We start from the raw sequence: 13,074 nt of genomic DNA on the forward strand, positions 1-13,074 counted from the left end.
AAATCTCAGTTTGAAACAATTACAGTGACTGAAAAAACAGTTCACCTCAAAGGGCTATATACTGTATGATTACAGAGAAAGAATGAGTCGGGGAAAGGGCAGAGGGAGAAGCAGTTTCCCCGCTGATCAGGGAGCCATGGACAGGGCTCCATCCCAGGACCCTAGCACCCCAGGACCCCGGGATCATGACCTGACCCAAAGGCAGACACTTAACTGACTGAGCCACCTAGGTGTCCTTATATAATATTCTTTAAATGAGAACACATAGACATGAGAACCAGTCAGTGACGGAGATGGTACTGGGGGTGGGGGACGGGCGTGGGGGATGGGGGTGGGGGATGGGAGGAGAGCAGATGTGCCTGTGTGAAAGAACATCACGGATCCTGGTGGGGATGGAAATGTTTTATCTTCACTGTATTTGTGTCAATGTTCTGGTTGTTACATTGTAGGATTATTTGTAAGGTGTCTCCACTGGGAGGAACTGGGTAAAGGGTACAGGAGATCTCTGTATAATTTCTTAGAAGTGCATTTGAATTTACAATCATTTCAAAATAAAAAAATTAATTTAAATATGACATTTGTATCATTATTACAGTTTCCCTTAAGGTCTTGATATGCATACTTAACAAATCTAAATGAAATCAACATAGGATGTAATGAAACTTGATTTCAACCTTGAATTCAACACTTTGCTGATTGATTTTCCTTTATCCTTTGCCTTTATTAAGCCAAATAGCCAGGTGTCTATTTCCCCATCATTTGTGGCACTCTTAAATCCAAGTTTAATAAACAATCATGAGATTGTATTGTCTACCATCATATCTAATCAGTGTAAGACTATTAGTGATATGAACAAGTCACATCATCCAGGTTCACTGTGACTATCTGAAAAGTTATTCTAAACAAAAATAATAATTCCAGCTATTGAGAATAAATGAAAATCTCCTTATGTGCTTTATATATTAAAATACTATCAATTTGTTGAAATATGAATGGATTTTCATTATTTCTGGGGAAAATGTTTCAATAAATAGTTTGTGAAAATGGCTATTTTATTTTATGTAATATTAAGAATTAATAAAAATTAAATATAAAAAGATAATATAAATATTGAGAATTCTTTAGCTAGATAGCTAACAGTAAGAACATCTCACATTTTCATTCCCAACAGAAGTTTATAACTATTTGTCCAGCATGGAACCCAATGCAGGGCTTGAACTCAAGGCCCTGAGATCAAGACCTCCATAAGATCAAGAGTCAGTGGTTTAGCCATCTGAGCTACCTGGGTCTCCTTAACTTAGGGCCTTTAAGGAACAAGTCCTGTTTGAGAATCCCTCCCATCTGGTCAAGACAATTTAAAAGTAGAATGTTTACTTTGCTGTATTAAACTTTCACAAGGAAGAAAAACTCTAAAGGTATGTATTACATCATGATAAATCTTCATTGATTCGAATATAATGAAGTCTATGAAGAAAAGGAGAAATGGTGAGAAACAAATGGGGCCCTTCTAAGTTAAGAGATGAAAGAGGGCATTTTGGGGGCCTGACTGTGCAGTCCAGTGATTGAAGAAAAATTTAGCAAGTGACAGTAAAGCACGATAATATCAATACTTTAACTTCTGACTACTAAAATTTTAATTACAGTATAATTGCAATTTGCCAATATAGTCATATGTTATATAATACATTAACATATAATGCTAACAATACTTGATCATATTTCTTGGTTCTTTTTATATCCTGGAATTTTATATCCTTCTTTGCCAATGGTTATTGTGTAGCTTTGGCCATGAACTCAGACAGTGATTTTACAGTCATTCAGCCTTTGCATGAATTATGACTTCATTGAACGTTTTAAATCTTTTCTCATAATAACTAAATCTAGCATGATTTGACCCTGATCACAATATCCCATTTCTTATATTACTGTTGTCTATTATTTTAGTTCCATTTTGTTTCTGCATCTCAAAATTAGTAATTACTAATGATATTGTTTTATGCGTTCACTGTTTATTTAGATGTTCTGATGTGTTTCTGAATGTTCCTGTTCTTTATAATTTTTGTATACCATTTGGTCATTAGTTTCAATTTCTTGTTCATTAATCTATTCATCATTTCTGCTGGATCTACTATTCAAACTATATAGTTGAGCTTTTAATGTCAATGAAGAAATTTCCCCTTTATGATTTTATTTCTTTTTATGGTTATTCTTATAATTTACTTCTTATTGATAGAATTCTTTTGTTTGCTATATTTAATAACTTTCTGTGGATGAATCATAATGCATGAGAAAAATAGTGGAAACAGAAAGTTTGGGAAGTTATGTAAAAGGAATTGTAGATGATTATCACATTGATGAATTAGTGGACTAATATGGCTAAGACTTCATTTATTAGGAAGAAGCTGCCGAGCTATGAATTGCACATGCTTAGGGCGTAACTCAATTTCCTAGCCTTCTGTGCAGCTAGAATGCAGGCATGTGCCCTAACCTTTGCCAATCGGATGTACAGAAGCGAGATTTCTTCTTTTAGAAGAAAGAAACAGGTGGCATAGGTCTTATGCAGAATTGCTTCCTGGTAAGGGTAAGTTTGGGTAAGCTATGTAAGCTTTTAGAGGCAGTGGTGGCATAGGGCCTAGCAATGGCATACATGTTGGGGAACCTAGAGAGCTATGGAGAACTGCTGGCAGTTAACTCTAAGAATTGAAGGATTAGGAGTAATTTGGAAGAACTGGGTAGTGTAATATAAAATGGTGAGTGATTATTTATTTATTTTGACAGAGAGAGACAGCCAGCGAGAGAGGGAACACAAGCAGGGGGAGTGGGAGAGGAAGAAGCAGGCTCATAGCGGAGGAGCCTAATGTGGGGCTCGATCCCAGAATGCCAGAATCACGCCCTGAACCGAAGGCCAGGATCACGCCCTGAGCCAAAGGCAGACGCTTAACGACGGAGCCACCCAGGCGCCCCAAAATGGTGAGTGATTATTACTGGGCCCGAGCATTCGGAGGGAAAACAATATAGCTCAAAGTTACAAATTCTCGGCTAAATGTGTGGTTACTGAATCCCAGCTTTCCTCTGCCCTAAAACAATTTCAATTTCCCATGACCCCAGCACTGACGTAATTCAAAACCAAATTCGTATTACATACAATTATGTGAGTTTCCCATTGACAAAAAGGTAGATGAATGAAGTATAGTATATTGACACAGTAGAGTACTATTCATGAATGAAGGAGTGAATGAATGGCAGCTACTTGCAACAAATGTAACAATTAATTTTAGCAATATATTGTTAAGTGAAAAAGTAAGACCCAGAAGATAATGTATAGCCTGATACTCTGTATCTTGAAATAAGAAATATACAATTTTTAGAAATACAGTAGATGAAATAAAACTAAGGAAAGCCCTTTGGATTTACTTCTTGAAGATCTCAGTGACTTGTCTTAAGTTGTGACACATGCAGACATTTACCAGAAAATGAACTAACTTGCAATCGGACCATTCAGTTTTATGAAAATAAAATGATTGCAGAGATAACCTAGGACACAGTTTGAAAGCTCTGATTTCTGTGGAACGTATTCATCATAGAGAGCCGTTCTGTGTGGTGGACCAATGTTATAGAAATGAGCAAAAGCACACTGTGGAAACACTTAGAGAATGTATCTGTCTTTATTTGCTCTGTCCACAAGTGCTTCGAGTTTACATGCGGGCTGCCAGTAGTGTTCAAATATCTGAGACAGTTCAAGAAATTCTTTATTTAATGTATGAATAGGTTTTCACAAATCTTTGTTTCTCAGTGGAAAATGAAACACCCATAAATCCAGGTCATTGTACCTAATAGACAGTGTGAAGGCTCATTGTCTCTGGGCAGGAAAGTATTGTATTCATGAGAATCTCTCTTCTCCCTCAACTCTGTTGCATCCTTTTGCACGAAGTGAGCTCACTACATTTGGTAAAACAATAAATCAGGAAAAGTTCAATTCAACTCAAAATTGTGAGGGTCACGGAGTATCTGTTTCGTGGGAGAGGAAAACGGGGAGAAAGAGTAACGATGGTCCTCTACTCTTGAACAATACAGCAGGCAGTCAGTGAAGTCCACACAGCGTCCGTGTCATCTTCCCCTTCAAGATTGCACTCGGGGTTCACGTGGACTGGGGGTCCCCTGCCAACCATCACTAAAAGGGAAACTTTAAAAATAAATAAATAAGAAAAGAAAAACGCTTAGGTTCCACCGAGATTTGAACTCGGATCGCTGGATTCAGAGTCCAGAGTGCTAACCATTACACCATGGAACCCCGCGGGCAACGATATTCGCGGCACTCCTTCCTGACAGGATGTATGTCCATTTCTGAAATCAAGCAGTCCTTAGGAAAGCTGAAATTCGCGTCCTGGTTTTTGGTATCTGCCTCCGGGACACACGGGTCTTCTCTCGCGTGCACACGGCTCTTCGTGAGAAATCCCGAAGCAAATCGGTTTCTAGGGACAGATGAGACAGGTCCTTGCTTGTGGGCGCCCTCTGGCCTTTCTGCAGCTGGCGGGCTTCTGTGCGCCCGGCCGCCCCCTCCCGGCTGTCCAGCGGCAGGTGCAGCGGCTCCACCTGCCGGGCAGGGGCGGCGGCGGCGGGGGCTCCACCCGCCGGCGCTGCTGGACCAACCGGCTCGCGGCCTCTCCGCCCTCGCAGGTTAATTCCGTGACAGGTAACCTGTGGATGACGTCATTTGGCGCGCGGGGCCGACCCGTCCTGGGCGGCGCGGCCCGGCCCCTGGAGAAGAGGCGCCTTCTGCTCCCGGGAGGCTGCGCCCCGCGGACACGCAGGGGTAAAAGCGCGACGCAAACCTCCCGCCCTCCGAGCAGGTGCTCTCTCTGGAAGCTTCGCCCGGGCTCTCCCGGGCAGCGGCTGTGAGCCTTTCCCGAACTGCCAGCAGGACCGACTCCCCGGTGTCGCGAAGCGGCAGGAGCGACCCCAGACGGTCACTTGGAAGGGCTGAGGACGGAAGCAAGGCGTCCTCGCTGAGTAAATACTCGCAGGTGTCAGGGGTGAACCTTCCCAGCGCGGCCCCCGAGAGGTGTCGGCATGCAGCCGACATCGTTTTCGTGGCAAAAAGACGTCGGTGCGGAAGGAAAAGCTCCGAGGAGCGCAGGTGACAGCCGGCGGCGAGAGACGGTGGCGCCGCAGTCGCAGAGCCCGTGTCCCGCTGCCCCCGCCGCTCCGCCCCTCCCGGTGCCCGGACCCCCGACCCGCCGCCTCCCCAGCGGAAAGACGGCGCGAACTCTCCCGCCGGCGGGGGGGCGCACAACGCGCGCTGCGAAGCCTTAGGGGCACAGCAACCAAGCAGACAGCAGCACTCGAACGGATGAAGGCGGGAGAAGAGGCGTCTGGCAAGTCAACGGCTGGCCTACCGAGTGACCGTGCAGCCCGCTCTCCAGCTCCTACAGCCTGGTGCCCGCGGCTTTCCCGACGGGCCACCGGCCTCAGTCTCGGGGGTCCCCGAGCAGCAGAACCGGACAACCCAACTCCGCACCCCTTACTGGTCAGCGGTTGCTTTCCGAAGAGCGCAGCTCGGCAAGGGAGGAAAGGGTTAACGCTGGAAGGAGCCTGACAAACGCGTTTCTGCCGGGGACCCAAGTCAGCTTCAGCCGCGAGAAGCCGTTTTTGACGGTGTATACCCCTGACATGGTGTAAACGATGAACGTGAAAATGGCACTTTACTTCTGTGATCTTTCCCCCCAAGCCCATAACGCCTGTTTAATTATGGGAAAAACATCGGACAAATGAGGGGCATTCTACTAAACACCTGAACAGTACCCCAAACCGCCAAGATCGTCAAAAACAAGGAAAGTCTGAGAAACTGCCACAGCCAAGAGGAGCCTGAGGAGACACGATGACCAAATACGACGTGGTATTCTGAATAGGGTCCTGGAACCACAACGACGTTAGGTAGAAACCAGGGAAATCTGAATAATTTTTGGACTTACGTTGATACTAATGTATAAATATTAGCTCACTGATTGTAATAAATGTGCCAGACTCCTGTAAGGTTTTAATCATAGGAGAAACTGAGTTGGGGTATTTGAGTGTTTTCTTCCATCTTCCCGAGAAAATAGGAACTACTGCTCTGGGGAATAAGAACAAGAAAGTGGCCAAATAGAATTATTTCTTCAAGGTGAATTCAGAACTCTGGGTTGCAATGCGCACCAGCACAATTCCCTCCCCTTTTAACATTATCAGACTCCTGCTACGGCCTGCAGAGCCTACCGCCGTCCTCAGGGCATAGAGACTGGGAGGAATTTGGAAGGAGGAATCGTGTGCCATGCCGACTGCTGTGCTCAGTGCTGTGCACACAGCGCTAAGCAGGACACCAAGCCCTGGCTCTGCCCCTGGAGATGTGGGGCTAACAGTGATGGGATAGACTGAAAGTATGAAGACATGAGTTAAGGGAACCAGCAGGTGGCTGGAGGCTAATCGCATATTCTTATAAAGTCTGGATGTTTACATTCGAGCAGAGATTGAAGTGGCTGTGTTGAAGGGTGTCTTGGCTCACACTTTTTCATAGAGAAGATGCAAGATAGGGACACAGTCTACAGAGTGGTTGTCTGGACAGTGATCTATAATGAAAGTAGAAGAGGAGATTTGATGGTTTGGTGGTGGACCGAGACCTCTGTTCAGGCCAGAGGTACAAGGTAGCGTTAGGCCTCGAGGGCCGACTTTGAACCCGGCATGTCAGGGAGCATCAGGGATGACTTCAGGGAGCACTGGAGAATCCACCTGGGCTTTCAGCCTCAAGGCCTGGTAAGTTTCCTGCCAGACCAAGGTCAGTCCCACATCGGGGAAGTCACTGGTACCGGTCTCCGGGAACTGCTTTGAAGTATGCACGCTCTTTCATAGGTATCTCATTTATTCCCCCCGCAAACAAAATATGACTGAAATATTCTTCTTGAAATATCAAATATTCTTTTTCCTCTTTTCCTCTCACGACTCTCAGTAAGTTTTCTAAATCCTGTGTCATTTAACACCTAGTTTCCTTGGGTTTTTTCCTGTCCACTCATGGAGGCCCTGTTACCCCCAAGTCATAAGCGTCTCATAAACTATATTCCAGCCGGAAGGCCTTGCAGCTCCTGAAAATCAAGAGACAAAGTAGAAAAGATCCCAGAGGAAGATGTAGACAATCTGAATAACGATGATGCGTTATAGTCAGATCTAAGCAACTGTTGACTGCGTGGAGCAATATGAAGTCCTCCAGAGGAGAAGATGAACGTAGGGTACAAATGTGTGCAAACAACGAATCTAGACACCCCCCAGAGAGGGATGCACAGAATTACATTTTCTGATATTAAGTCTCTTGCATTGTCCGGGAAAATGGTAAAATATCAGTATAAGAATTGTTCGGTCAGGACTGTACGTGGTGATCTCTAGTCCCACCATCAAAAGAAAATCAAAGGAGTATGCAACTTTCACGTGACCGGATAGGAAATAATAGAATAACGTAGAGCTATTCAGTCTATGCACGAGCGGACAAGGTATCAAAGGGGAGCACAGAAGGATGTGCGGGATGATAAACTGTGTGGATGTGCTGGCCGCACCAGCAGGGACAGAAAACTACGCATGGTAGTAGGACCATTTTAACCTAAAATATACTCAGCAATCTGTTGGTGGGGGTGGGGCAGGAGGCAACTTCTGGGGCGCGGGCGCAGCTCTGTGTCCCGACCTGCGTGGAATCTCACGAGTGTTCCCCGTGTGACATCATTGCAGCGTGCATGTAACGTCCTGTTGCCTCTCTGCATGCATGTTCACAAGAAAGAGAGTTTAAACCACACACTCACAAAAGCCCTTCTCGTCCCCAGTTGGCAGTATTTTCCAACTGGTTTCATCGTGAGACTATGTGTAGATGAGTAAAAATTGTGGCATTTGTGGCGTCCGAGCAGCTCATCCCGGGCTGGCTTGCTGCCAGCACCCTCAGGCGGGAGACAGGCTTTCCTAATTCTTTTTACCACTCCAAGCTCAAGTCTGGTTCCCATCAGGACTCTTCGGATGATTCTCGCTCCAGGCCTTCAGGGATCACTTCACCATCTGAGTGATGCCCACGGGATAGGGTGGACAGCCCAGGAGCAGAGCCTCTGACAAGTCTCTTCCTCTCCAGGGGACAGCCCTTCCGGACAGGTGCCATTCTTCTGCTGCGTTTTTGAAAAAACTGGTCTATTTTAATTTAAGAAAAATCTTTTCCTAAAGAAACAAGGCAAAGAGCAGAAGCCTTTGTTCTGAAAACACAATAACTGAGATGATCTGTTACAGAGCATTTCAAGGGTTTTTGTTTGGTGCTAATTGTCTTGTGCATCTGAGACAAGTACACAAAAAAATGCAACCTATACATTCATTCGTTGAGGACTATTTCTCAAAATCTGAACATCAGAAAGGTAGGCTCTTCCAGCCACAAGCCTCACCATTGTAGCTGACTTTGGACTTCAATCTCCCAAATTATTTTTCTAATAATAATAATAATAATAATAATAATATCATCATCATCATCATTATAAATTACACAATATTTAGTTTTAAAAGTGAAATGGCTTGACAAAGCCTATTTAAAAAAAAAAAAAACAAACCAACAAAAGCCAAAATGAATGTGGTATTTTCTGCCCTAAACCCTCCTTACAGGAATCCAGATTTCCCAGCGGCAACTCTTCTGTTGCTTTTAGCAGCTCGCTCTGTGACCTTGGGCCAGGCACTTAATCTCTCTGTTTCCTCCTCTGTCAAATTTGGCCTCCCCAACATATTTAACAAATAGTCCCTTTGGACAATGACCACTTGAGCCCATGTTTGGCTACTGAGTCATACTGAAGTCTTGCATCTAGAGAATACATCTTTCTCAGTCCAGTGATAAAATCACTATTTCTGCTTCTTCATTTTAAAAACATCAGTAATGATGTATGCTTCCAATCATAGAAAAACAAACAAGAATAACCCGGTACCCTCAAACCCAGAAGCCACACTAACAGTACTTTGGCGTATTTCCCCCCAAGGTCCAAGTATTTATAAAGCAAAATTGTACATAATCAAGGTCATATATTACAGATAGTTTTGATCTGGCTCTTTCCATTTAACACTTCGTCACATGCTTCTTCCCCGAGCTGTCACAGCCTCTTCCAAAATACTGTTCTCACTAGCTTTGCAGCATTCTTCCAGCTCGATAGAACCTAGTTATATAGTCATCCCCTCCCATTGTTGAAGTTTTAATCATGTTATTATTATAACTATAAGGATCATCTAGGTCTTTGCACATAAATAATTTCCTTTAGTTTGGACTATTTCCCTAGAAGAGTTTTCTCCAAAATAAGTTTGCCACGTGGAAGGAAGTAACCATTTGCGTGAGCTTCCTTGGTAGAATTTAGAAGCGCTACCTGAACAAGAATCTTGTTCCAAGCATGCAGGGCAGGAGCTGTATTGCCTTCTAGGGCTGCCATAACGAATTACCGTACAGTCAGTGGCTTAAACCAACAGAAACTTCTCTTCTCACAGCTGCAGAGACCAGAAACCCCAGTTCAAGGTGTCTGCAAGGCTGGTTGTTTCTAGAGTGTCTGAGGGAGGATGTGTCATGGCTTCCTCCCTGGCCTTCCGAGGTTTGCAGCTGCATTGCTTCAATCCTGGCCTCTTTCTGATTTGGCCTTTTCCCCTGTGTGTCTGTTTCTGTGTGTCTCCAAATCTCCCTTTCCTTATAAGGTACTATCATTGGATTTAGGGCCCAACCTAATCCAGAATGACTTCATTTGAACTTTATTGCATTTGCAAAGACTGTTTTGAAACAAAGTCACATTCACAGGTGGGAGGGGCAGGATTGCAGTGTATCTTCTTGGGGGACACACCTGAACCCACCCCGGGAGCAGTCCTCTCTTTGCCTGCCCTAAAGGAGAACAATATGGGAGAGTTAACTACAAGAGACTTCGAGGGCCTCAGACCTGAAAGGATTCTCCCAATTGTATCCGAAGTCTGTCTGAGTCGTCTGTGATGGTGCTTTGATCAAGTACTTCCATTTCCAGGCTCAATCCTATGGTCCCTAAATTTTCCACTCAAAGAAGACCCTGGTTCTATGGTGTGTCACCGAATCAGGTCTACTGGCAGGAACAATTCTATTAATTTAGCTAGATTTCGCCGGCATTCGCGCCCTCCTGTATGGGAGGGGTAGAGAATGTCCCAAAGCTGGAAAACCCGTTACCGGAGCCGTTTCTCCTTATTCTCCAGGCTCCCGGGGCTGCGGGCTTCCCTCTCTGGGGAGGCGAGGAGCAGGGACCTCCCCAGCGTCGCCTTCTGCTCCTGTTCCCTCCCTGCCCCTCCCAGCCCGCACCCCCGCCCAAGTCGGGCTTCAACCCGTTCTTTTGAATTGGGAAAGGGCAAAGCAGTTGAAGGCCATCGAAGATACTTAGGTTTTAGTGTTTAACGCTGAGAGCAAACGCAAATGACTCCAATTCCTTCCAGCCTGCTTCCAAGCACCATGGGCACCTGCAGGTCTGAGGTTGCTGGGACCCCTACCTGCTCCAAAATCCCTTCTTGTGGCGGGCGGTGGGCGGTGACGGGGGAGTCGAGTTCTGGGCACACAGTACCCTCTCGGCTCCCAACGCTTCTCTGAATTCCACCTGCCCCGAAGAATTTGGATTTGCTTATGGGCGACGCATTTCATCCAGGACTGAGAAGCCCTGACTGGACGTAGGAAATTCCTCGTTCGCAAACCTAATATTTACATACCCAACCATCTTTGCCTGTATCGCATTACAGCGTCGTGTCACATCACGGTGGAAGATGGGCTGGTGCCCATGACGTGGCACACCTTCAAAGTCGCCAACAGGAGGCATCTGCCAGCAGGTAGTCGTGGCCGAGTGGTTAAGGCGATGGACTTGAAATCCATTGGGGTCTCCCCGCGCAGGTTCGAATCCTGCCGGCTACGGTTTTACCCGAAGTCTCCTTCCTAGCGCTCCCGTCCGTTTGCACGCCAAACAAAACGGTAACTTATGCGTTCTAGTCATCTGCTAGTCTGATTGACTCTGCGTAGCCGGTTACCTTACCTATTTCTCTGGGTCCCACGATCTGTTCTTCCAATTCCAAAGACCTCTGTGTCTGAAACATTGACCCTCAGTCTCAAATGGATGAGTGCCTCTGTGGGAGGGTGAACATCACTTCATATACCTGATTTGAGGAAGGCTATTCCTTTTCCTCAATTACGGGTTATAGCCAACTTGGATTCTCAGCATCAAAGTCAAATCCCCATCCTCTCCTGGAGTGGAGGAATTTTTGTTGCTACCATCTAGAATTCAAGATGTATAAAAGCAGTATTTACTTTAACACCTATCATTTTTTTGAATCCTTGCTATGTCCCAAGCTCTGAATTGGCATTACATGCGTCACCTCATTTGATTTAATCACCAATATAACCCTATGACATTGGTGATATTAGTCCCATTTTACAGAACAAGAAACTAAAGATTGACTTGCCCAACACTGCCCAATAAAATGGTATCTAGACCAAGGACTTTCTTAAGCGTGGTTGTGAGGTTGCTTTTCGCAGATACTACAGGGAACACACTTTTAAAAAACAGTGGTTAGTGAATGACTCCTGCTGTAATTTATACACAGGAATGACTTTCATATCAGTTCCTACTTATTAAAAATGCATTACAGACCTATTTCCAACTGATTTATGTGTGTTAGCTTGTGTGATCCTTACAACATTCATATGCAGTGAATACTATTATTACCCTTAGTTTATAAATCTGGAAACTGAGACCCACAGGAGTAAAATAATGTGCCAAGGCCACCCAGCTAGTGAGGGACAGGGCTGAGCTTGAACTCTGAGTTTGTGTCTATAGCAGGGAACCAAAAGTTGGGGTGGGTGTGGGGGCAGATCAGGGCTGCTTTCATTGCTAATGCCTATAGTTGGAAATTAATGTTACTGCCTGACTCTCTTATTCAGATTTCTGCCTCCATAGAGAAGTCTAAGTGGTTGGTCTGGAGTATGAGGTTCTTACCCATCGTGTACTAAGTGTTCTGCTAGCCCAAGTTCGGGGAATATCATTTGAGAGCAATGAGGTGTTACCTGTTTTCGAGTGATAACAAATGATTGTTACCGTAGCTTCGTATGAATGGTTAGTTCTTAAGAAGAGCACCACCATTCTATCTTCTCAGCCTGAAAACTCCCGAGACCAAGAGTGAGACAGTTTTGTTAAACCACAGGAAGTGGATTTAAGGCTTTGGCTGCCAAGCCCAGGAATATGTCTAGTTTGAGACTAAAAGCAAAATCCACGTGGAAGCCCACACAGAAGCCATCAGGGAAACCTGTTGATTCTGGTAAAAAGGGTGTATTCGACTTGCTCAGCAAGGGAGAATCTTAGTCTGAAAGTCTCAGGGCCTCAAGGAGGGGACTTTCCGGGCCAGGATTAGTCATAGGATAATTTTAGAGCAGAAATTGCGGAAGGAGATCTGTGGCAACCGTGAGCAGAATATGTCACTAAGTAAATGACTGGGGTAGTCGGCGGTCTTATCCTTGGAGCGTGAGTCTGTGTGGAGTTACTCCACGAGACTGCCGTGAAATCATAAATGAAGGGGACTACAAAGGGGTTGAGGTCAGGTGGTTCGTCTTGTACATCGTGGGCTGTGCACTTTATCTGTCGTGTGTGGCATGGTATCACGTTTGCAAGTTTTGCTCTCATTTCATTACTTGTCTGTTTTGGTCCAAGGATAGCTAGAAATGAGTGTCAAACAACACAGAATGTAAAGAAGTGGGATTTTACAATAAAAAATAAAAATTGGATCAGTTAGAAGAAAAACTCCCAAATTCAACAGTAGTTTCCTGCCAGTGTTCAATGTCTCCATCTCTTCCAACTTAGAGACTCCAGGGGAAGATTCTCTCTCCGCGCCTGGTCCGTGTCCTCGCTCTTCATACCTTCTCCTGCACATTCAGGGACCAGGAACATTTACCTGGGCTTTTGGTTGATTTGGAATGCAAAGTATAAATGCAGAGACTCAGGACTCTGATTTGCATGCAGAAGAGAGTGGAAAGAAAAGGTCCAGGTGGGAACAGGACTTTTTTTTTTT

At 45.0% G+C, this 13,074-nt stretch overlaps 2 non-coding genes across 2 annotated transcripts; one reads left to right on the forward strand and one right to left on the reverse strand.

Moving 5' to 3' along the window:
* Positions 1–4,219: 4,219 nt before the first annotated feature.
* Positions 4,220–4,291, reverse strand: TRNAQ-CUG (transfer RNA glutamine (anticodon CUG)). The gene has a single exon. It is a non-coding gene; the product is annotated as a tRNA-Gln (tRNA).
* Positions 4,292–10,848: 6,557 nt separating this feature from the next.
* On the forward strand, positions 10,849–10,930 carry TRNAS-UGA (transfer RNA serine (anticodon UGA)). Its single transcript has one exon. It is a non-coding gene; the product is annotated as a tRNA-Ser (tRNA).
* Positions 10,931–13,074: the final 2,144 nt, after the last annotated feature.

Source organism: Ursus americanus, chromosome 32 (assembly GCF_024610735.1).
Source record: "Ursus americanus isolate L20-20 chromosome 32, mUrsAme1.1.p, whole genome shotgun sequence".
In the NCBI taxonomy this organism is placed as follows: domain Eukaryota; kingdom Metazoa; phylum Chordata; class Mammalia; order Carnivora; family Ursidae; genus Ursus; species Ursus americanus.